Source organism: Achroia grisella, unplaced genomic scaffold (genome assembly GCF_030625045.1).
Source record: "Achroia grisella isolate CSIRO2021 unplaced genomic scaffold, CSIRO_AGI_Agris_v1 utg1173, whole genome shotgun sequence".
Lineage (NCBI taxonomy): Eukaryota > Metazoa > Arthropoda > Insecta > Lepidoptera > Pyralidae > Achroia > Achroia grisella.
The window spans coordinates 1,516,595-1,544,104 of NW_026712589.1; positions in this window are offsets into that span (position 1 = coordinate 1,516,595).

The window sequence follows — 27,510 nt, forward strand, 5'->3', positions numbered from 1 at the left end:
TTTTTTCGGACTACTCTAATGCTGTTGGCCGCAGCTGGCCTTTACAGCTTCACCGGACGTTAGAGGGCGAGTGCCGATGGCACTCGAAACCTGCGGAAGGACTTATGAAGCGGCTGAAGGCCAGCTCCTGACTGACGGTTACGATTTTAGTCTGAGGACACCACTAGGGGTTCGAACCTCGGCTCAGGCCATCCTAATTTCGATCCCCGTTTGAATTGGACGGGGGATCGATCGGAGCGGTGCTGTTGATGTGCTCGCATGCGGCTTATGTAGCCTATTTTCTGTGTAAATCCTCGCACATTGCGAGCATGACAGCACGCCGCTCATAAAATTATAGCTGGTAGCCGCAGTTGGTCGGGCATCCAGCTCAAGGATCCGCATGCTTTCAAACGCTTTTACGCTAGACACTTATTCAAATAAACATAATCTAAGCACTTTTGAATAGTCATAGTTATCATTCTTTTAATCTACCGCTCTTTCGGAAAGCTGTCTAATTACAGTAAGAACGACAGAGAAACTTGTGTATTGCTCTGTTTGGTTATATTCAATTTAATAGCTGTATACTGCGGTGATGCCTGTGTGAAGTCAAGCATAAAGTATCCTATGACCGTGCTTTTGATAAGTAACTTCTTTATTAATGTAGCAACTACCTTGAATAGTTTTATGGTAAATAAAGGTATTCCTACCTACCTCTCTTGTCGTTTCGACTAGGTTGCCTAGTAGTGATCATGGCAATAAGGACTCTGGTATAAAATAATTGAGTTTAGATTTATTTCATTTGCCTTAACGATGAAATATCATACTGATGACTACAATATGTAACTCTATTTTAAAAATATGTTTTTACATTGAATTATTTATGAAATACTGATAGTTCCAGTGGTCGAATTTCAACTATTACTAACTTAACATATAGCCAAATAATATTAAAAACAAACAATATTAATCTATTCCAAATTTGAATACAGACTTTAACAATAAACAAAAGAGTGCGCGAGAGTGCATGTGTGTGTCAAATATACGGAAGTATGTGTAATGTTTTTTTGATTGATTTAATGTATTTTTTATGCAATTTTTTTTAAACTATTAACATTTTGCACACCTTCTATATGTAAACTATAAGTGTACGAAATTTCATACAGGATGAGTATGAAATTTCGTTACTGATTCTGCGTAATTTTCGTAAAAACTCAGTCAGTCTGCGTAATCTGAGAACTGTCAGCATTTTGTATTTGTTGCAAATTGCTTCTGATAACCTCATCTGGGTGCGGAGGAGAAGGGAAGATGACTCTATTTCTAACAATGTACCATATCAGGTTGGCACCCACGCGGACACCCTGGAAATTACCTGACTATCTGACCTGACCTCATGCTCACCTTATCATTCTACACTGGTGCCCCGCCAGCGTATACTGTTAGCGCAGGCAGGTGCACCATTCCATTATCATCCAATAAAAATAACCAACTGAGTTTACAGTTTTTACTAAAATGAATGCAATTTGGTCATTATTATTTGATTTGTTTATCTACAACTGCAACGGATATATTTAACATGTTTATGATTGAATACGCCATCAATCATTAGATACCTATTATAGAAACTAAATTAATAACCATTATGTTCCATGGATTTAATCATTAATTACTGTTAGGGTTCGCGTCAAACTGTATCTCACAGTGATATGTTACTGAGAGGGCAACACCGCGACGACCTAATGCCAAGATAATGCTCCAACACCGGAGTTAATTGCAAGCTTCAACAATACACTCACGTCAGGACCCTACTTACCGCGTCCCTGGAGAACATATAGGTAAGGGGAATCTCTCAGCCTATCTCTTCATCATTTATTCTTAATGGAAACGCAGATGTCAGCGACGCTAAAATACGCATGAAATTTAAATGATACGAGATCTAAGAAGAAAAAATAACAAAAATGTTTGCTGATTGTTTGAATGAACAATGTGACGCCACCAACGCGGATGCTTTGCGTCCCGCAGAGCAACTTATGAATAGAATAATACGTTAGTACACAAAACCAGTGCGACAGCGCATCATCAATCAATGTATTTCGAAATGTTATATTAGTAAACATTAAGATGTTTGCTTACACGGCCGAGTGTTGTCCGTGATATGGTCAAATTCCGTGAAATAGGGGTTGTGTATCATACCATCAGTGAAATCGCATAGTCCATTTACCTAAAAGATCGCAAGAAACCTGTGCATACGCGGTGGGTGTCTCGACGTCTCAGCGTGAGAAATTGTCACTACAAATGTTGTTGATCTAATAAATTTAGATGTCGTTTTGCGACGCGACATTTTTTTTTTTTGTTGGTAATTTATACGTATAATAAAAATGTAAGTGATAGCTGTCTGTACAAAGATATATGGGGATAAATATTGTTTGGGACTTTAGCACCTCAATACATATAGAGCTGCTAATTCTGCTATATATTTTTGTGTCCTAGGATAGTTCTTAAGTCCTAGGATAGGTATTAAAATTTTCCAAATGACACATTTAGATTTTAAAATTTGGAAAAATGGAAAAAATTATATAATTTTATATAACAATACTTTTTTTAATATGATTACTTTAATTAGTCAAATTCCATTTCAGCTTATAACTATAAATATTAATGTTATTTGTTCTGATTTACCCAAATTAATACTGTTTTTTTTATGTAATCTAGGGTTATCAACCCTACTAGAAAACAATGATTACTTAATCATTCTTGCTGATTGTACGCACAAATCGATGTGATTTATAGTGTTGCATTTTAAAAAGTTAGCGTTTATTTACATATATCTGATCAGTAGACAAACATAAACTATATTGTGAGCTCTTGTAGTGAGCTCACAATTTTGATTTGCAACTATAATTGTTACTTTAAATTGTATACCTATTGAAATAAGGTTAAAAATAAATTGAGCAGTGAATATGTAATCTTTACATAGTATAAAATGACGTTGCTTTCGATCTCTGATCGCTTAGAACTTTTAAGCAACGCAACGGATTTCGATACAGTTTTTGCAATAGATGGAGTGATTCAAGAGGAACGTTTATATGTATAATGTACACTCGTGGAAAGCCGGTGCGAGTAGATAGTCAAGAGTAAGTCTTAATTGTAATAATGTGCGTGCGCACATAACGCCTGTTATAAATGTGAAAGGACTGAAACATCAATAAAATCTTGCCTTACCGCAATTATCAGGCGTTTGCTACACGTGATAGCGTATCTTATTTATTGATTAATTGTTTTTGTTACCTTGAAGTGGTATATTAAAATGTTTATTATGATTCATTTATACGTAATAAGTTAGGTTTATAATTAATATGATATCTATATAAGTTAAGATATATTCATTATAAAAAAAACATATATTGTATTGATGTGAGGAATAGGTATTGTTTTGTCTTGTATAATAGGACCTTACCTATAGATATTTTATGACGGTTTAAGCCAGAGGTTCTCAACTAGTGGTTTGCAAATCAGCAATGTTCCGCCACAGCTAAATTAAGGTCCGAAAATTAAAACTTTAAACTACTTATTTAATAAAATTTTTAAGTCTTTGGATAAAAGATTTGTTATTTTTTCTTTATTTAACTGTAATAAAATAAATATAAATGTACTAGTTACTCCCCCCGGCTTCGCACGGGTGTACATGTTTATACATATAAACCTTCCTCTTGAATTACTCTATCTATTAAAAAAAACCGCTTCAAAATCCGTTGAGTAGTTTTAAAGATTTCAGCATACATAGACAGACAGCGACAGCGACTCTGTTTTATACTATGTAAAAGAATAAACTAGTATAATGTTCAGTGTTACACATTCAATATGTCTATTTAAACATATAACAGTAAGGAAATAAAATATACAATAAATAGGAAGATCATAATTAACTTTTAAAATAAATTGTATGATTAACGTTTTTGTAATATATCACTTTGTTTACCATATTTCTCTCCTTTCTTTTTAAATCCTATGATATCGCCATATTACATTAATTAAATAAAACAAAATCCCAATTTATAAAATAAATAATAAAGTACCGTTTCGGAATCGTTTATCACAATAGTGTGATACGAAATAACATAACATATAAACATAGAAGTACCTAAATATACGAAAAAAATTAAGCACCGATGAAAAAAAGGTTGAGGACGACTGCTTTAAACAAATAAACTTTTTTTATATTCTGTAGAAGGCGCGAATGTTGTTTTTTTTTACGGTGCCCTCACAAATGTTGCGAGGATACGCATAACGACTGCAAATAAATGTGACATGCTATAAAATGTATTCTTTTTAATTATAAACTAACCTGTAACAATAATTATTTCAATAACCAGTTATTGAAAGACTTTATTTTTGGAAACCACTTTTTTTTTTTTTGTTATAATTGAATGATGCACCCGACTGTGCTAACGGTTTACACTGGCGGGGCACCAGCGGAAGATGAGCATGAGATCAGGTCAGTTAGCCCATCGTGACAAATTCTTCATGAATTCGTCACGAGGGGCTCTAGTGGAGGATGATAATGTCATGACGTCAGGGTTGTTATACACTAAATTTTTTTATCGATGATAATGGTATGATGCACCCGACTGTGCTAACGGTTTACACTGGCGGGGCACCAGCGGGAGAAGAGCATGAGATCAGGTCAGTTAGCCCATCGTGACAAATTCTTCATGAATTCGTCACGAGGGGCTCTAGTGGAGAATGATAAAGTCATGACGTCAGGGTTGTTATACACTAAATTTTTTTATCGATGATAATGGTATGGTGCACCCGCCTGCGCTAGCGGTTTACACTAGCGGGGCACCAGCGGGAGAAGAGCATGAGATCAGGTCAGTTAGCCCATCGTGACAAATTCTTCATGAATTCGTCACGAGGGGCGCTAGTGGAGGATGATAAAGTCATGACGTCAGGGTTGTTATACACTACATTTTTTTTATCGATGATAATGGTGCACCCGCCTGCGCTAACGGTTTACACTGGCGGGGCACCAGCGGAAGATGAGCATGAGATCAGGTCAGTTAGCCCATCGTGACAAATTCTTCAAGAATTCCTCCACTAGTGGAGGATGATAATGTCATTACTGATTTAATCTTATTGTGTTTTTATATTTGAGCCTAAATAAATTAGTGCTGGTTGGTAGTTTGTATTCACACGTTTCGACTTGTAAAATGTTAACTTACAAGGATTGTTTAAAAGAGCAACACACAAGTTTCTTGCTTATTCTTCTTCTGATGAGACAGCTTTCCGAATAAGCGGTAGATTTAAAAAAATTTTGACTATTCAAGAGTGCTTAAATTAAGTTTATTTGAATAGATGATTTTCTATTCTATTCTATTCTATTCATGAAGTCAGGGCGGTTACACACTACTATTTTTTTTATCGATGATAATGGTGCACCCGCCTGTGCTAGCGGTTTACACTGGCGGGGCACCAGCGGAAGAAGAGCATGAGATCAGGTCAGTTAACCCATCGTGACAAATTCTCCAAGAATTCGTCACGAAGGTTTCCAGAAGAACCGCGTGGATGTGAACCTGACATGGTACATGCGGTGGTTATAGTAGCAGATTTCTCGGCAATTTCCCCCTGGAAACCATCATGATGAATTCTTGGTGAATTTGTCACGATGGGCTAACTGACCTGACCTCATGCTCTTGAGGTTGAGGGTGACGCAGCTGGAGTCGAGTCATAACGCGAATTTCAAGGCGTTTATGGAGTTCCCACCAAAATACTGACCAACTTCATGAAGGAGGACTATTTGAAGGGTGTGGTGTATCGGCGCTACCGTGGTAGTTTACCATCATCAGTGCCGTGACCACACAGATACTTTTATATTTATTTTTTTTATTAATACCTGTTGCAGACATACTGAAATATACCATATAGTTTTATATTTCACATTTAAATTGCATTTTTTACTATTAAGATTGTATTATATATTTTTGTACTAACTACGCCCGCGATTTCGTCCGCAAGGAATAGAGGACGAAAGAGGAATTTCCATTTCATCCCCTATTTTATTTCACCCCTAAAAGGGTAAAACTCGTACAAATTTTGAATGTCACATTGATAGTAAGAAGCTTAAAAATTAGGTTTCAAGGTTCTAGCTTTAAAAATGATGATACTCCCATAGAACGTTTCATCTCCCCTTTCGACCCCTTACAACCCTTTCGCATTAAAAAGTAGTATGTCCTTTCTCAGGGTCTAGACTCTCTATGTACCAAATTTAATTTAAATTAGTGTCTGTCTGTCTCGCCTTCAAGGTAAAACCCTTGAAGGCGAGACAGACAGACAGAGTTACTTTCGCATTTATAATATTAGTTAGGACATAGAACCATAGTGTCCAATACAGATTGTGACAGCCAACAACTATATCATTCATATGTATATTAGTTTCTAAGGTATTTATTATATAATATGAGCTTAGTAGTATTAGTAGCCCGAAGTAAATAAATAAATATATATATATATATATATATATATATACATATATTTATATTGGATGTTAACAAATATAATGTGTCAAAAAATACAATTCTTTTTTCATACTTGAAATGGTATTAACCAATATTTATTACTAGTATTTACATAACCTAATTGTACAACTAAGAACCTAAAATTAAAAAGCTTAAAAAATATAATATGATGACTAAAATATATTATTAAAAGGGGTCCCTTTAGGCAACGGTCCGAAGATACTGGCAGCGTTCCCTCTTTGAATAGCTAGACTAATTCTTTGTCCGAGGTAGCTGCAGCTCTTCGGTCTTCTGTGATGTCGACTAACCTTTTCGTTATTTCTTTGAAAAGTCTTATAGCGCTAGGACCCCACGGACCAAGGGTCTCGACACCGTATTTACATATTTTGGCTTTTTCAGCCGCTTCACATGCCGCACCAGCTCTGTTGTTGGTTCCATGTAGATGGGATGGGTCCAGCGTGTCTGCACAGGTTGCATCCCATACCAGCAACCGGCCCATCTATTTATATTTATTTTTATATCCATATTTATATATATATTTCCTGTTTGTATTATTAGTTAGACAAAAGCACGGTGCCCATAACTTGAACAATAAAAATATATGAATCAATAAAGGTGTGAAGTGTTGTAAAAAGGGATTTCTAAAAGCCGAGGCGGGCCCATTGTTTATGTCTGGACATTGAATTTAGGATTGTTTTAAATTTATGAACATGCGATGACCATTTAGGTATCCATATATCTTATTTTGTTTACTTACTAGTTTATACATCGCTCATAGCTCTGTCTACATTTTTCTATGGGTACATTTTTTTTAAATTTTCTCGTTTAATAATTATATGTATAAAATTTGATTTAATAAATGGTGCGATGGTCTAGTGGTTTGACACACCGCTTTATTTCCTTTGGTCGTGGGTTCGCTTCGTCGCACTGTACGAACATTTTTATTCATGTGTATGATTATTTCTAAAGGTGTTAAGTATTCTCTAATCTTAAAAAAAAATTGTCTATGTAGGTATATATCATTGATTACTACACAATACAAGTTTTGCTTACCTTGGGACTAGATGACGTTGTGTGAATTTTCCAGAGGATATTATAAAAAAAAAAAATAAAGTAACATTTTGGAATCGCATATCTGAATAATGTGACTAATTTAAACCAATACCACATTCAAACATAGACGGAATGTAAATTAGGTATAATAATTTGAGTATATTATGTATGTATTTACTAAAATAAAGTTTCTATATCAGTTGTCTTAGTACCCATAATACAATTGGTTATTTAGGTTACTTAGGACTAGATGGCACTGTGTGAGTTGTCCTGAGATTATATTACTACTTTTACCTGAGATTATATTACTAATGATAAAGTAACTCTGTTTTCTGTCTATCAAGCTTTTACGCTAAAACTCCAGAACCAATTTAAATGTAATTTGGTACACAGATAGTCCTGAGAAATGACATAGGCTACTTTTTAATGCGAAAAATGGTTGTAAGTGGTTGAAAGGAGAAATGAAACTGGTATGGAAGTATCGTCATTTTGAGCTAGAAGCTTGAAACTTATTTTTAAGGCTGTCGATTAAAGATAATTCAAAGTTTGTATAATTTTACCCTTAAAAAAATAGGAGATAGACATTCATATTCATCGTTATAGTTTCAAAAATAAACGTATTTCCATTATTTATGAACATAGAACATTTCGTGCTTTGGTTTAGATTATTAAATATATTTTCTTTATTTCATCAAAGTCACTATTCCCCGCGGACGAAGTCGCAGGCACAGCTAGTATGATATATATTTGTTCTCATTTGACTTGAACTCAAGCATCAATCTGTTAGTAAGCAAAAAATGCGCCTACAAATTATTATTTTGTGTACACTTATGTTTACTTTCAAAAGTATAATGTGTGGTGAACACGGCCCAGCGATGATCGATGACTGGCACCATCAAGGACACCCACATGAAGCTCTACACTGATGTAGTGATACTAGAAGTACCAAAACTGATGTTGCATATTGAACTTTATTACATACTAGCTGTGCCCGCGATTTCACTCGCGAGAAATTTATAGCCTATATGCCATTCTGATCGACGTTAGTGACACTAGAAGTCCCAAGTGATGTTGCATATTGAACTTTATTACATACTAGCTGTGCCCGCGATTTCACTCGCGAGAAATTTACAGCCTATATGCCATTCTGATCGACGTTAGTGACACTAGAAGTCCAAAGTGATGTTGCATATTTAACTTTATTACATACTAGCTGTGCCCGCGATTTCACTCGCGTGAAATTTCAATAACAAATATATTCTATGTATTATTCTGATGTATAAGCTATATTAGTGTAAAGTTTCATCAAAATCTGTTCAGTAGATTTTGCGTGAAAGAGTAACGAACATTTATTCATACTCACAAACTTTCGCATTTATAATATAAAATAATAATAATATTATTATTAATATATATATATATTAAGATGATAACAAGTTACAATATACAATATAAGCCGCTTTTTTTTAAAATAACGTACTACTAATACTTTTGATAGTACGTCAGTTCGTATGAACACGTTTAGTTATAGAATGGCTCAAATGATTTCAATGCGATTTTCAATAGTGTATTGTTCAAACATCCCGTCACATTTACGATGTCCAAAATTGAATAAAATGTAAAAAAAAATACGATATAGTGATTACTCTAATAAAAGATTTCAATAAGAAACTGATTTTACTTAAATATCGTTTAAATAAAGTTAGTAATTCGCTTTACGGTAATTACAACAAACTACCAGTCTTTTCTACTTCTGTGTGAAAAAGATTCAAATGTCATATAAAACACTTCCTTTCTAAAAAAGCATATCGTAAAATTGAAGAGTTCGTTACGATAATAGTGTTTTGTAGATAAACTTAAAATTCAGATAGACAATATTATTTGATTCCGCTAAGAATGAGGTGTAGCGGTGGCTATGTTGATTATCGCATGCCTCTCACTTATTATTGTGTAATTATTAATATTAAAATACATCTATTCAAAAGAGCAATACACAAGTTTGCTCATTTTTTGTGATGAATCTTCATTCAGAATGAGTGGTAGAATAAAAAATATGACTATTCAAAAGTGCTTGTATTGAGTTTCTTTAAATAAAGATTATTTCTATTTCTAGTCTATGTTCTAACAAACCAGTCCACCGAATAATAGACTACACTTAACTTCAGGCTTCATTCACATGCCACACAACATATATACTATGTTTTTGAATTCCCTTTGGTTTTACAAGATTTTAACTTGCAATGTTTCAACGCTTGTTCCAATGAAATCTTGCAACTAAACTTTAAAACTGTTATTCTCAAGCGATCGAGCTGCACTTTTGTATACATGCTTAGTTTCAATTGAACTTCATTTTTAGTTAACTGATATCAGTCAAGATCTAATGTAGTGGACTACTTAAGATAGTCTGCCTACTCTACCTATTTAATAATAATAATAATATCTCAGAACAATTCACACAGCGCCATCTAGTCCCAAACTAAGCAGAGCTTGTCTTATGGGTGCTAGACAACTGATATAAATACATGAATATATTTTTTTTTGTAAATAAATACATATTATACATAGAAAACACCCAGGCCGATACAAACAATCATACTCATGAATAGAAATGTTTGTACCGTGCGAGGAATCGAACCCACGACCATCGGATAGTAAAACCACTGGACCATCAAGTCTGTCAAACTATTTATTTATACTTTGTAATAATATGTGTATCAAATTAACTTATTAATTGGGTTCTTTGAGAGGAATTCAAAAATGGAATGTCGTCACCCTGTTCGAGTCAAAATTGTTTTATAATAGTACACCTAGATGGCGCTGTATTTTTGCCTACATATTTCTAAAACACGCTATTAAGATTTTTTTGTTGTACCTTATATTGATATGTAATATTTTTGGTCCAGAGAAGCTATAAAGGTCAGCTGCGGCCAAGAACATGAGAGTAAAAAAAATTATACGCACCTCCGATTGATCCCCCGTCCAATTCAAACGGGGACCGATGTTACCACGAACTGAGCCGAGGTTCGAAACCCCTACGGTGCCCTCAGACTAAAGTCGTATCCGTCAGGCGGGAGTTGGCCTTCAGCCGCTCGATAAGTCCTTCCGCGGGTTTGAAGTACCATCTGATGTCCGATGAAGCTGTAAAGGCCAGCTGCGGCCACCAGCATTGGAGTAGTCCAAAAAAAAAATGCACTTCAAATCAATATACAGCTCTAACCTCATAACTGTATTTCATTCAATATAAGTACAAAACTCTCCTGATCTCCAGAACCTCAATTTTCTACACTCTAAATCAGATACGATGATCTAAGCCGTGGCTCGGTCGCTTAGCAGTGCCATCAGACTAAAGTCGTATCTGTCAAGCAGGAGTTGGCATTCGGCTGCTCCATAAATCTACAAATTATAGTGCCTACTGCAATATTCCTCATTTTTAGGGTGAGCTGTAAAGTTCAGCTGCATAACATTAAAGTAGACTGAAATAGAAAACTTGTTTCCAATACTAAACCATTGGGTTGTTTTGAAACCAATTGTCTATTTGTTTCCGCTAACCTTTGAAATGCTGGACCGATTTTGACGGGACTATCATTGGCAGGCAGCTGATGTAATAAGGAGTAACTTAAGCTACTTAAGGGGTCAACCCTCTTTCGAATTTTGAAAAAATCGAATTTCGAAAAGGCAGTCTATTTTGGATGAAAATGTGCACTATGAAGAAGATGAAGGCATAATGTATGGTGCAGGCATCGCTGATTAGACGTAAGTAAGATTTTTTCACGATTTTTCGTTACAGAAAACTTTAAACGCGTTTTTCTCGGAATGATGTTTTTGGACGGCTTGTTGATAAAATCTCCGAAACTATTCAACCGAACCTTACCAAAATTTAACCACATGTTCTTGATGACTATAGCTATAGCGCATATCATACGATTTTTGAAATTTTGAGTTTAACTATTTATTTTTGGCAAAGAACGACGGAAAAAACGTGATTTTTCGTACTTTTTCGAAAAATGGCTGCAATTTTGTCATTTTAAAAAAAAATCGTATGATATGTGCTATAGCCATTTACTTACTGAATCTAAAACTATTTTTTTTTTTTAGATCATCCATTCCACATATTTCATCAACAGCGCACACTCATCTTTTTTTTTGGACCAGTCTTCTCCCTCATTTTTATGTATAAAAACTGATTAAAATAAATATAAAAAAAAAATTCTTGTGTAATCAAATAGTGTATTTTTTAGGCCTAACACTTTTTATGTCCATATTTATGACGTATACCGGTCAAAAAAATTCGTGAAAATAGCCTTATCTTTGCCCGTCTAAAGAGGGTAGACCCCTTAAATACAGCACAGTCGCGGGTACAGCAAGTCATTATTAAAAAAATGTTATATGTAGTTCCTGTCGCTTATAGTTTAGAACTATATCTCTGTGGCCATACGTGCTTAATGAAACATACATCTCGATACATCATTGATCGTGGCGCGATAGTCGAGCTCACGTCATGTTTACTACGAGTAGACCCAACATGAACGCCCCTCGTTGTTTCAACTCTCATTAATAGAATTAATGATAACGTTTCGCATCTGTACGCCTATTTAATTCGTTGTCGATACTGACGATAGATTAACTAATGTAACTTACGTTAATTCGCTTCAGAGATCCAATAACCGTTATCGGAGTTCTAAACTGTTTAAGATTTGTTAAAGTATAAAGTATAAAAACTGTTGTTCCAATGACTTCATAATTATCTACATATTTTATGACTTTCTCTTTATTTTACTAGATAAGTAGGTTCTCATGACAATGCATCTTAAAGCCAAATTTAATTAGGATCAGTTCAATCAGTTAGTTGTGAAAAGGGATCATATAGACAGACCGACACATTCATAGATTTGTAATCGTAAATAGTGAATATAATATAAAGTAAACTAAATATAAAGATTTACACGAATTTAATACAATTTTTAGCGGTACAGTCGAGAGTTGACGTATGGGGCCCCTTAAACCTACATCCGGGACTAGACTCGGGAACTCAGAGTTCTCTGCCTCATGATGGACCCGGCAACTGCACGGTGAATCCATACAATGCTAAGAAATTCTTGTCTTAGTATTAATTTCATGTATTTTTTTTATCGTTTTAATTTATGTAAATAAGTTATTAATTGTAAATAACTTGGAAGACCAATAAGACGGTGGGCTGATGATATTGTGGACTATATAGGAAAAGACTGGTTAGCTATAAAATAATAATAATAATTAAAAGGATCAATGAAAAATATTGCAACAACGGAGTATCTTATCAGTGGCGTAGCTACCTAGGGGCTAGGCGAGGCAGTGCACCAGGGCCCTCAAGCTGATGGCCCTCGAACCTTTACCAGTAAATCTCGATCAAGGAAAATTACTCCCATTTTCAAAAAAAATATGAAAAATTCAACCCCCATTTTAATCATGGCAACTCAGTTGATTAAATTTCTAAAGTTATACCTTCGAAATTCCCCTAAATTCCTTCTGTGGGTTGGATGTGTCGTCAATTTGACGGATAGCGATATACTATGTGCGTTTTAATAAAACTATTGTATAATGTAACTGTAAAAAATTGGGCGCCAATTTTTGATTTGCCCCAGGGCCCTTTACCTAACTACGCCACTGTATCTTATGTGCTTTCTAAGAATGTACGAGACACATTAAATTTAATAAGTGATGAAAAATCGAACAAGAAAGGCACCAAGCAATTCTTGGCCAGACTATTAACTTGGCCATACAGCGAGACAATACGGTCAGTATCTTTGCACCTCTATCACGTAAACCCATTGTTCATATCTTTTCTAATATTATTTAATTCAATAATATATAATACTAGCGTTTGCCTGCGGCTTCGCTCGCGTTAATTTATCCCCTTAGGGGTGGAATTTATCAAAATCCTTTCTTCGGGGATGCCTACATCATAGTAGCTTTATGCATGCAAAGTCTCAGCCCGATCAGTTTAAAATTGACAAAGTTTCATACAAACTTTCATCCCCTATTTTATCACCTTGGGGGTAGAATTAATCAAAATCCATTTTTAGCCATTGCCTACGTCATACCAAACCTACCTGCATATACCTATTTTTACCTATACCTATTTTTAAATTTCAGCCCGATCCGTCTAGTGGTTTGGGCTGTGCGTTGATAGATCACTATGCCAGCCAGTCACCTTTGAGTTATATATATTTAGATATCTTACATATAAAATTCTCATGTCACAGTATAGTTACCATACTCCTCCGAAACGGCTTGATGAATTTTTATGTAATTTTTTTAAGTAGGTCTGAGAATCGGCTACTATCTACTTTTCATACCCCTAAATGATAAAATAAAGGTTGTCCACCCCTAACTATTTTTTATTTTTTGTACAAAATTTTATATATTCCACATAATAAAATTTATAATTTTATTATGTGGAATTAAAATGCATTTATACATAACTCTAAATTTTCATCGTCTATCACCAACCCCTATTTTTTAACAGCGATTTTAATTTATATGGCAAAACAACATTTGCGGGGTCAATTACTATATTATATAGATATATACGTATATATGAGATATTCCTATGTGTATGTCTATTAAGATATACCTTAAAAACAGTTGTAGTACAATGAAATATTGTGAATATTTCAATAGAATAAGTTGTTAAACAAATTGAGATGTCGTTTTAGAATTATTAATAGATGGTAATCAGATGACGGTCTCGATGATCTAGCGGCTTAGCACACCGCCTTACTTCCGATGATTGTAGGTTCGATTCTTAACACGGTACAAAAATAATTGTTTTAATCTAGTGTTTTCTATGTATATTAATGAAGTATTTACAAAAAATTGCCGCCATCGTAAACCGTAAACCCGCTTGGGCTTATAGTTTATGCTAGCGGAGCACTAGTGGAGGATGATAAGTTTAACATGAGGTCAGGTCAGTTAGCCCATCGTGAGAAATTTCCCAGAAATTTATCAAGATGCGTTTCCAGGGGAAACCGCGTGGAGGTCAACCCGACATGGTACATTGCTAGTAATGGGGTCATGAGTCCACCTTTCTAATAATCCCCTTCCCCTCAAAATATGTATTGAAGTATTTATATCAAATTCAAATTCAAAATATCTTGATTCATGTAGGTCTATTACAGACTCTTATGATAATATGTCAAATCTACCGTCAGTTCGGAATGATTTCGAGATGTGAAGAACTGACAAGAAATTCAACTCGTATTTTTTTTTAATGTTGTACATATTTACATTAATACTATTTCATTTAAATTCAAATTTGGGAGAATAGAGTGACCATCAGCATATGCTATATAAAAAAAATAAAAAAATCTAATCAGTGTTCGCAACCTGAACAGACCAGTCCCCACAAGCAGCACCCGTTCACGAGTATGACGGATGAGCCAGCCATCATTGCACTCAACCATATTAGAGGGAGCACATCGACCCGGCCCACCACGCCGCCACAAGTTTGAACTTTATAGCGAGCATGACTGTTTCAAGTTACTCCGCTACGTCATTTATATTATTTACAGCATAAACTGTAACAATCACAGTATCAGTTATCTAGCAATATCAGTTATCTAGTAACTGTAGTAAGCAAAACTTGTTACCAAGTTTTGCTTAGCTTCGATTGATTGTATTGCGCTGTGTTGATTGTTCAGGGTTACATTATTGTCATATTACATCAATAAAGTGGGTGATGTTACATATAATGTGTAAATTAAAAAAAAGAGTCACGTTAAAAATATTCCGTGAATGTAACAGTTGTCCCAGTATGTAATATACAAAAAAATACATGTATGTATGTATTTATATCAGTTGTCTAGTACCCGTGACACAAGCTCTGGTTATCTCGGGACTAGAGTGAGTTGAGGGAATTGTCCCAGTATGTAATATACAAAAAATACATCTATGTATGTATTTATATCAGTTGTCTAGTACCCGTGACACAAGCTCTGGTTATCTCGGGACTAGAGTGAGTTGAGGGAATTGTCCCAGTATGTAATATACAAAAAATACATCTATGTATGTATTTATATCAGTTGTCTAGTACCCGTGACACAAGCTCTGGTTAGCTCGGGACTAGAGTGAGTTGAGGGAATTGTCCCAGTATGTAATATACAAAAAATACATCTATGTATGTATTTATATCAGTTGTCTAGTACCCGTGACACAAGCTCTGGTTATCTCGGGACTAGAGTGAGTTGAGGGAATTGTCCCAGTATGTAATATACAAAAAATACATCTATGTATGTATTTATATCAGTTGTCTAGTACCCGTGACACAAGCTCTGGTTAGCTCGGGACTAGAGTGAGTTGAGGGAATTGTCCCAGTATGTAATATACAAAAAATACATCTATGTATGTATTTATATCAGTTGTCTAGTACCCGTGACACAAGCTCTGGTTAGCTCGGGACTAGAGTGAGTTGAGGGAATTGTCCCAGTATGTAATATACAAAAAATACATCTATGTATGTATTTATATCAGTTGTCTAGTACCCGTGACACAAGCTCTGGTTAGCTCGGGACTAGAGTGAGTTGAGGGAATTGTCCCAGTATGTAATATACAAAAAATACATCTATGTATGTATTTATATCAGTTGTCTAGTACCCGTGACACAAGCTCTGGTTAGCTCGGGACTAGAGTGAGTTGAGGAATTGTCCCAGTATGTAATATACAAAAAATACATCTATGTATGTATTTATATCAGTTGTCTAGTACCCGTGACACAAGCTCTGGTTAGCTCGGGACTAGAGTGAGTTGAGGGAATTGTCCCAGTATGTAATATACAAAAAATACATCTATGTATGTATTTATATCAGTTGTCTAGTACCCGTGACACAAGCTCTGGTTAGCTCGGGACTAGAGTGAGTTGAGGGAATTGTCCCAGTATGTAATATACAAAAAATACATCTATGTATGTATTTATATCAGTTGTCTAGTACCCGTGACACAAGCTCTGGTTAGCTCGGGACTAGAGTGAGTTGAGGGAATTGTCCCAGTATGTAATATACAAAAAATACATCTATGTATGTATTTATATCAGTTGTCTAGTACCCGTGACACAAGCTCTGGTTAGCTCGGGACTAGAGTGAGTTGAGGGAATTGTCCCAGTATGTAATATACAAAAAATACATCTATGTATGTATTTATATCAGTTGTCTAGTACCCGTGACACAAGCTCTGCTTATCTCGGGACTGTATGAATTATCCAAGGATTTTTTATTTTAAATAATTCCACTATCTAAATTAAAACACAAAAACATCTCAATCATACATTAATAACTCGTAAAAGGCACATGTGAACAACTGTAATAACTTCATTCACATTATCCAAAGACATTGGAGTATGTTTTTTTTTTTAAACTTTTTATACAATCGTAATAATACGTTTAAATATTAATAAAGATCTTCGGAAGGGGCTCAATCATTTGAGTTTTATTCATACACTAGTTGCGACCGCGACTTCGTTCTTGTACTGATCACATTAAACATTTTAATTCTTAATATAATATTATAAATGTTAAAGTAGATATGTTTGTTACACTTTCACGCAAAAACTACGGAATAAATCATCATGAATTTTTGTACTTGGAGGTAATATGGGTTACTTTTTACTTAAAAATACAGATATTTTTATATTTAATGCGAGCAAAGACGCGGTTGTAGTAAAGCGAGTAAAAGCAAGTAGTGTCATAAACGCGAAAGTATATGGACGTTTGTTACTCTTTCACGCAAAAACTGCTGAACTGATTTTGATGAAATTTTACAATAATGTAGCTTATACATCAGAATAACATGTAGGCTATAATTTAAAAAGATAGTATGTAAATTGGGTGAAATATACGGATATGAAAATATGATGTAAGTGTTATTCAAAGACAGATATATAGCGCGGGTCAGATAGTAGTTTCTATATTTTACTAGCTGTACACGCGACTTTGTCCGCGTGGAATTTAACCCTATTTTTCTTAAATAAGACTTTCATTGACAGGTAGCTAATGTAATAAGGAGTAACTTAGGCTACTTTTATTTTAGAAAAGTAAAGTTACATTCCACGAGGACGAAGTCGCGGGTTCAGCTAGTCTTTATATAATCTTAGTGCTTACAACACGTAAGATTTGTGCATTAAAAAAAAACATTTTAAGGACCTACACAGACGACTTCATACGATTTTACGACTATACAGAATGATGTAAAAAGAGCAAATGTTCTTTCGGTGTTTATTATTTTAGTTAATGGCTTATTCTAAATGGCTTTTAATTATATGCTTTTATAGAGGATAAAGCTACGGTCTTACGTCTTGGGTTTTGGTCCAGTGCGACATGTGTGTGTGTGCAGCTGATTTTTGGGTCCTAACTGCTACTAAATTCTAAACTTATAAAATTTGTCTGATATAAAACTGCCGGAACAATGATTCAGATGTCTTATCGCGCTCTTTTTTGGTAAAATATCTTATTATAACATTATCATATTATAGTAATAAAAGCTTAAGTAGTAGAAACAAACTGGTTTCACCTGAATACCGTTTGACGAAAGTTAGTAATTCTTTTTATGGGAATTGCGTAAGGTTTTACAACAAACTCGAAGATTCAAATGTCTTAAATATTTTCTTCGTTAAAAATCTTATTATAAAATTAAAGTGTTTATAAATGATGGTAATGTTTTGATATAAAAAAAACTGACTTGAAATTCATAGCGTTGATAATACCTATTACGATAGGATTCATTTGTAATAATAAATAGTGAGTGATTTCTAGCTAAGAAAAACTGACAGAAAACCCAGATTTTAATCAGTTTAAATGAGCTTGTACATGTTTACAATAATACAGATTCATTTTTCAATTCAAATTTGGGAGAATAGAATGACCACCAGCATATGCATTTTTGTCAAAAGGAAATAGTCTCATCAGTGGCCGTGTTACTGGCAGTTTGTCTACCATTCTTTTTATTTCTGATAAACTTTATATTTCTGATATCTATTTTTATACGTCACTTTTGACTAACTAATTGTTTTGTTACTTCTCGCTGTAAGCCCTTTTGGGAAGAATACACATTTTTACTAGTATTTGGTTTTATTAAAATAGTAGTTGTGTTCCCGCTCCAGTAACGAGCCGTAACCCAAACAATAATTGTAACAATAATTAAAACTCTCACAATAATACATTTTTTTATACATCTTTCATCTGTTAAATGTTTTCTTTAATCACATTTCCATACAAAACTGTAAATTAATTATGTAAATGTAAAACTGTTTTCATAACTAAATATTACAAATGTAATAACGGTCCAAAGTACAAAACGGGTAATAAAACAAAACACGTACACATTCCATAAATACGAGAGATTTTTCTAAAATGCTTCATAATGATTATAACACACTTATATTCATTAATCTTTGGATAAGTTATAATTTATAATGCCTTACGCAGGCAGCATTAATAAATTTGGACGAGTGTATTGAAAACTCTCGGGTTATGATAAATAAATAACACGATACAGACAAACAGATAGGTTGCCTCCTGCAGTTAGAAGCGCGTGCCACGTATTATGTATATTTTCATATCAAAAGGCAGGCTGCGACTATGCATGAATGACTCATTTGGGGCGCGATGTCTTCCTCTGCCTCTGCACTTTGTGTGGGTGAATTTAATTTGTTGCACTTTATATTTAATCGCATTAGCGATTTCATATCTTCATTATGTCTTGTCCAGACGGGGCCTTATCTATCGTTTGCATAGGTCTCAGGGGACATTGCAATTTCAAATTATTATAAGGGACTGGTCAGATAAAATTTAATAGATATGTTTGCAAATGAGTAGCTGGTTGATAATATCGCTTTTATTTTTATAAGAAAATGTATAGCAGGTTCGGATATTGCGTTATTTGTTTGTTTTGCTCATGCAGCATTTATTTGTCCCACTTATATTATATATATAAAAGTTTGTGAGGATGTATGTTTATTATTCTGTCATGTAAAAACTACTGAACTGATTTTGTTGAAATTCTCCACTAATATAGCTAATATATCAGAATATATATAGATAATAATTTTTGCGGCTGAAACTAGTACTTTCTGTTTTTGTGAGCATTCCATTTGATATTTAATGTGTACGAGATACGATACGGTAGGTATAGTTATAAAATACATGTTTTTATTTGCAATTTTGTTATAAATTAGGTGATCCTATGATGCATGCTCTTTGAGTCTACAAAAGTGAAAACTATTTGTATTCTCAATTGGGTAAAAGCAACAGTATTTACAGAGATATCTTGTTCTACTTATCACGGGAATTATAAAAAACATATTACAGCGGTTGAACTATTGTCTTTTGTTTTAAGTTGTTGTCTTAATTTGAACGAAAGTGGCAAAATATTTTAATAGTAGGTGTGCAGAAGCATTGGTCAAAAGTGTGGCCTAAAATATTATTTTTATATTGCAACGTCGGGGTTTCAGCGGGCCAGAGACTCACTCATAGTTATACAATTGAGATTCAAAAAGCTAACTATCTAACTAGTCTGACTAGTCTAATGCTGTTGGCCGCAGCTGGCCTTTACAGCTTCATGGGGCGATAGGGGGCAAGTGCAGATGGCACTCCAAATCCGCGGAAGGACTTATGGCGGCCAACTCCCGCCTGACGGATACGACTTTAGTCTGAGGGCACCACTAGGGGTTCGAATCTCGGTTCAGGCCGTCGTAATATCGATCCCCGTTTGAATTGGACGGGGGATCGATCGGAGGGGATTGTCAGTGCTATGAATTTAAAGTTTCAATATTACGTTCAATGTATTCAACCTGCATACAGGCGTGCAAAATTTATATACATCTATGAAAACGAGCCTCAGTCCAATTAAGATCTTGCATTATCAGTGTTTTGTGATAACATACTAGTATCAAATCTGCACGCATATGACCAGCTATTGGGACCACCGGCAGGCAGATTGGTCCCTATTTCCATGAATTTTGTTTATTCAACATTGGCCCGTTTCTGGTTTATTTTGTATGTTTTTTAGGCATACGCATGATTTATCAGTGCCCATTAGGTGACCGTGAGTAATGCACGCAGCGCGGTCCCTCTCCCCGGGACGTCTGATCCGTTCGCATAGATAGCAACTACACATGTTGTCAACTTGTATGTTTTCATCCAAATACCGTATATTTGATAAATTTAACATTCTAACATTAGTATGATATACCGATAATGACACCGTTTTATTTTGAGGTGTCGGTTAATAAAGTTTTCTGATTCCGATGTCGGATTGTTTTTTTTTTGAGTTATTTTGACAGTGTAATGTGCGGTGTGAGGGGCGGAACAGATTCGTTTTTTGTGTTATATGAATGGCGAGATAGTCCACCTGGTGGAGAATGGAAAAAATATGTAAAACCAAATAATTAAAAATATAATTCTGAACAACATTTTTATAAAAGAACAAAGAACAAGTTTCTTGCTCATTCTTCTTGTGATGAATCTGCGTTCCGAATGAGTGGTAGAATAAAAATATATGACTATTTAAAGGATTGAATGAAGGTACATGCAAGTTTCTTGTTCATTCTTCTTGTGAGGAATCTGCGTTCCGAATGAGTGGTAGAATCAAAATCTATAACTATTTAAAAGATTGAATAACGGTACACGCAAGTTTCTTGCTCATTCTTCTTGTGAGGAATCTGCATTCCGAATGAGTGGTAGAATAAAAATATATGTCTATTTAAAAGATTGAATAAAGGTACAAGCAAGTTTCTTGCTCATTCTTCTTGTGAGGAATCTGCGTTCCGAATGAGTGGTAGAATCAAAATATATGTCTATTTAATAGATTGAATGAAGGTACATGCAAGTTTCTTGCTCATGCTTCTTGTGATGAATCTGTGTTCTGAATGAGTGGTATGTTAATGAGTGTTTATATTAAGTTTATAGTTTTAATAAATTTTCTGCATTAACCATAGTACCTACCTCATGTGATACCTACCCCATGGTTACGATGCCATGTCTCAGTGCTCTTTAATATGACTGTCTTATCTTAACCTTAAAAACAGATCAGCTATCAAACTCTCTCTATCTCACTTATATCTATTGACTGAGGAATAACTGAGACAGAGATAGATTAGCAGACTACAGTCAGACTCTACAGTAAAAAAATGATGTTTAGAATATTAATTCAATTATAACATTAATTATAATGTCTCAAATCAATTTAGATAGCGCCATCTAATCCCAAACTGAGCAGAGCTTGTGTTATCGGTACTAAACAACTGATATATACATTCTAAAACACTTTGTGAATACATACTTAGTACTTACATACACCCAGATTTATTTAAACTATAAATAATCATATACAAATATTTCTACCTTATCAGGAATCGAACCTGCTACCATTGGAAGCAAGGCAGTGTGCTAATACATACTTAACATACACTCAGATTTATACAAACAATCATACTCATGAATATAAATCTTTGTGCCGTACCAGGTATCGAACCCACGACCATTACAATTGAGGCGGTGTGCTAAACTAGCACACGATACCAAAAAATAATTTAGAACAAATAAGCGTGTACTAAGAAGTAATCACTTCATAAGCAGGAGATATAGAACTCAATTTAAAGAATATACAGACGAAGTTGCGTGCGTCAGCTAGTCAATAATCCTTAAACAAACAAATCGTCTACTCACACAGTACAGTATTCGACAAATCGATCGCTAACATATATAATTGCCTAATTACCATACACAATGTGATTGACAAAAACGGCAAGTCATGTTACCGAGATCCAATATTGTACAACTTAAACAAATCAACAAACATAATAAACTAAGAACACTTGTCACCCCGAGTAAGCGTTTTTGTTCACCTTGCATTTTTATAACAAGAGTTTTTGTTGCGACGTAGGAAGGAAGACGCGGCGGGGGGTCCAGGCCTCCCGGGGCATGCGTAGGTACACACAAAACATTTCGTGATCCACAAAGACAAAAGGAAAATTAAAATCTGTAAAACTCTCGGGACAATCTCCGGTACTCCCTCGTACAGTCTAAATAACAGGGTTGTTCGTTTCAAAAATCTGTACTAATATTATAAAGCAAGAAACAATGTTTTTATAGAACAACTTAAAATCCATAGCGCTGACAATGTTATCTGATTGCACTGATGAGTGCGTAACGATTTCTATGTTGATTATCGAATTTATATAAAAAAAAAACATATATTCAAAAGAGCAACATACAAGTTTCTCGCTCATTCTTCTTGTGATGAATCTGCATTCCGAATGAGTGCTAGAATCAAAATATGACTATTCAAAAGCGCTTGTAATGAGTTTATTTGAATAAAGATTATTTCTGTTTCTATTTCTATTGGTTGTCTGCTCTTATCACTACGACTGATTTAATCTTATTGTGTATTAAATTTGACTCTAATAAATTAGTGGTAGTTGGTAGTTTGTATTCATACGTTTCGACTTGAAAAATGTGAACTTACAAGGATTATTTAAAAGAGCAACACACGAGATTCTTGCTCGTTCTTATTTTGATGAGACTGCTTTCTGAATCGGTAGATTAAAAAAATTGTTATGACTATTCAAAAGTGTTTAAATTAGGTTTATTTGAATAAAGGATTTTCTATTCATTTCTATTCTGGAGATATATTTGTTTGTTTGTTTGAACGCGCTAATCTCAGGAACTACTAGTTCAAATTGAATAATTATTTTTGTGTTGGGCAGTCCATTTGTCGAGGAAGGCTTTAAGATATATAATATTATGCTACGACGAATAGAAGTTAATCATCAGTGAACAATGTTGCAAAAACAAGAAATATTATTCATATTTGTGGGCTCCCGTTGCGTGCGCTGTGCGTACGAAGTCGCGGGCGAAGCTAGTCCTGTTATGTTATAAACGCGGAGGTTTGTTATATTTGTTACTCTTTCATGCAAAACTACTGAACATATTGTAATAAAATTTCGTATATACGTAGATTATATTGTAGATTAACATGTAGAAATAATTTATACTTTATACATTCTCTATAAAGTAATAAATTATTTGACATAGTAAAAAACAATTTTAATAATTAATTTTCGGCGAGATTTCTCGGTACATACTAGCTAAATCTTTACGATGTTCTAAAAGATCTTGGATCTTGGCTTATGTAGAACTGCAGTAACTTCTATACTTGAAGTGTAACGCTGCAATAAAAAGCTCTTTCCAGATTTGGCCAAGCAGAGAGATAAGCACGAGCGGTGAAGGCGAGTGTTAACAATTACCAACATACTATAATAAATTAAATCTTTGAAAATAATCATTACCATGAGTCCGAATTATTGACACGTAAAATTGAAAAATAAAATAGATAAACCTAAAGCTCCTTCACAAACAGAAAATACTAAAAAAACTATTAATATATATATATATTAATATCAATTATTATTAAATAAAATAATAGTAATAAAAAGATACTTAAAACAATAAATTCTAAACTTAATAAAATAATTAATAAATGCTTATGTTTAGAAACAAAAATTATATTCCCAACTAAAAATATTATAATTACAATAATTAATATATTAAATATTTTGATTTGTTTTTATAGTTTAAACAAAACATTCGTCTTGTAAATCACTATATACTGCAGTTCTACATAAGCAAGGGGCTCAAACAAAAATCCTGGTCACGAGTCCCGAGAACTGCTCGGAGTCTCTCTCTACCACGCAATGGACCTGGCAACCTCACGGTGAATACACGTAATGCTAAGAAGTTCTTCTATAAACTCCAAATCATTGAAGTGTTAAGATTCGTATATATGTATATATATACGAGTTTGACGACCTCGGTGGTCTAGCGGTCAAGCACACCGCTTTACGACCGATGGTCGCGGGTTCGATTCCTCGCACAGCACAAACATTTGTATTCATGAGTATGATTGTTTGTATCAGTCTGGGTGTTTTCTATGTATGTATTTACAAAAAAAAAATCGATGTATATGTATCAGTTATCTAGTACCCATAACACAAGCTCTAGCTAGCTTAACTTGGGTCTAGATGGATCTGTGTGAATTGTCCTGAGATTATTATTATTATTTTCTTTTTTCCAAAAATTAAGGAATTGCTTATTGGTTGTTATCATAAAAAGATAATTTTTATGATAACAACCAATAAGCAATTCCTTACCAATATACATCTTTTATTAATAAACTGAGGCTATGTCCAGCAGTGGACGTCTTCCGGGCTGCGATGATGATGATGATGATGATGATTAATAAACTGTACTTAATTTAATTAACGTAAAAAAGTACAACTTAATTAGAAAACTCCTGCTTGTTTTCTAGTCTGTTAACAATGTTTGGACGTACCAAATGAAATTAGAAACTTCCATACAGCAAACTCGACTGACGATGCATTTGATTAAAACTAAACGGCTTGTACTCACTAGTTTTGGGTATATTAAGCATTTATTCGCGAGCACTATCTCTACGGGATGTGGAGTTTTAACAAGCACATTCATTTGTGTGGCAAGTTCAGTGTTTTGGAATAATAAATTCAAATTCAAATTCAAAAATCATTGGATATTTTATAACTTTTTTTAATAGAATTTCCCTACCGTCCAGTTCGGTATATAGATCCAATTGAGAAGAACTGGTAAGAGAATTAATTGAATTACTTTTTTTAAAAGCCAGTTTAATAAATATAAACACATTTATTCACGCAAGAATCTAAAGTGCTGTCCTGATAATCTGGATGTACGATCATCGTCTTTCATAATATATGTTATTTAAATAAAAATATGCCCTTTTTGCCACGCATAACCAAAAAATTACCTTCCAGCAATGGTATTTCCGAACCAATACCATATTGAAATCTTCAAGAAAAGAGTTCCTTCTTAAAAAGCTGGCAACGCACTTGCAATTGCTCTGGTGTTGCGGGTGCTCATGGGAGGCGGTAGTCACTTACCATTCTCTATACTCTTTTTATAGCATGCAGCATAGGGATCAACCTAATTTGCGGCTCAACAGATGGTAAGTGATACGAGTTTGTCACACTGTTGTGAAATGAATCTGAATATTCTGTTATTTCTCAATTGACATGTTATTTAACACCACAAAAAACAATTACAATACATTATAATTTCTATTATTACCATCACGGCCTTCATAGTCTAGCGGTTTAACACATCGCCTTAATTCCAATGGTCGCGGGTTCGATTCCTCGTACAATACAAACATTTGTATTTATATGTAGGATTCTTTGGTTTGGGTATTATCTAAGTTTAATATGTATGTAATTACAAAAAATATGTATCTCTATATTTATATTAGTTATATAATCTATAACACAAGCTCTGCTTAACTAAATATGATGTGAATTGTCTTGAGATATTATTATTATTTGGTTAAAAGTGATCACAACTTTCAAATTAATAATTCCCCAAATCCACATTATGGAATGAAAACTTTCGTTTGCACAGGTACAAGGAGAAATTTACATTTATTATTCATGGGAACAAATACACTTTGAATGGTTTTTGAATTTGTCGACTTAATACAAACTGCTAGCAAGGTGGCCGGTCGTCGGCGACGTCGCCGCGTCGCATAATGGATGCTTTTGAAATTCGCATTCGGAGCAAATATTGCTTTCATACGTCCATAAAGTCCAGACATTGCGTTGTTAGTTGTTAGACAGAACTAATAATTATTTGTTAGTTTATGTGTAAATCAAATTGTAAATATGTAAATAAATTGTAATTATATATCACCTATGGGACACAGTCACCTAGATACATAAAATAATAATTGCATTTAATAATGTCTAGTAAGACAAATTCAATATTGTCTACTAGGCACTGCTGTATCTAAACTGTGTCACCCCACCTTACATTTTCCTATTTTTATTTAGTATATAAGATTAGTTCTATGTACATATTGTCAGTTTATCATCATCTGTAATATACATCGTCTCGACCAGCAACATCTTATTATTCACCCGCAACATCACCGTTATCATTATATAAAACAAGTCACTGTCGCTGTCTGCCCGTTCCTATGTATGCTTAAATCTTTAAAACTACGCAACGGATTTTGAAGCGGTTTTTTAATTGATAGAGTGATTCTATAGGAAGGTTTTTGTAATACACCCGTGCAAAGCCGGGGCGAGTAACTAGTTACATAGTATACAACAAAGTCGCTGTCGCTGTCTGCCCGTTCCTATGTATGCTTAAATCTTTAAAACTACGCAACGGATTTTGAAGCGGTTTTTTATTGATAGAGTGATTCTATAGGAAGGTTTATATAATACATCCGTGCAAAGCCGGGGCGAGTAACTAGTTACATAGTATAAAACAAAGTCGCTGTCGCTGTCTGCCCATTCCTATGTATGCTTAAATCTTTAAAACTACGCAACGGATTTTGAAACGGTTTTTTAATTGATAGAGTGATTCTATAGGAAGGTTTATGTAATACACCCGTGCGAAGCCGGGGCGAGTAGCACATAGTATAAAACAAAGTCACTGTCGCTGTCTGCCCGTTCCTATGTATGCTTAAATCTTTAAAACTACGCAACGGATTTTGAAGCTTTTTTTAATAGATAGAGTGATTCTAGAGGAAGGTTTATATTATATAATACATGTACTCCCGTGCAAAGCCGGGGTGAGTAGCTAGTTGTAAATAAAAGAGGAATTATGTCAGTATAATCTGGAACGGTTTGAAATTTTATATTTATATTCAGTAGGTCTGAGAATAGGTTTATAACTAATTACCCATAAGGGTGGGTCACCTCAAAAAATTTTTTTTCTATTGTTCGACTTATTTTTTTGTTATTATGTGGTATTAAACACATATACACCTATTTTTTAGTAATAATAATAAAGACATTTATTCAGCATTATAGTATTATTATATGCTATCTATCTTATATACTATATAACTCAAAAACTAAAATAACTAGTAACGCTGAATGTGACTCCCA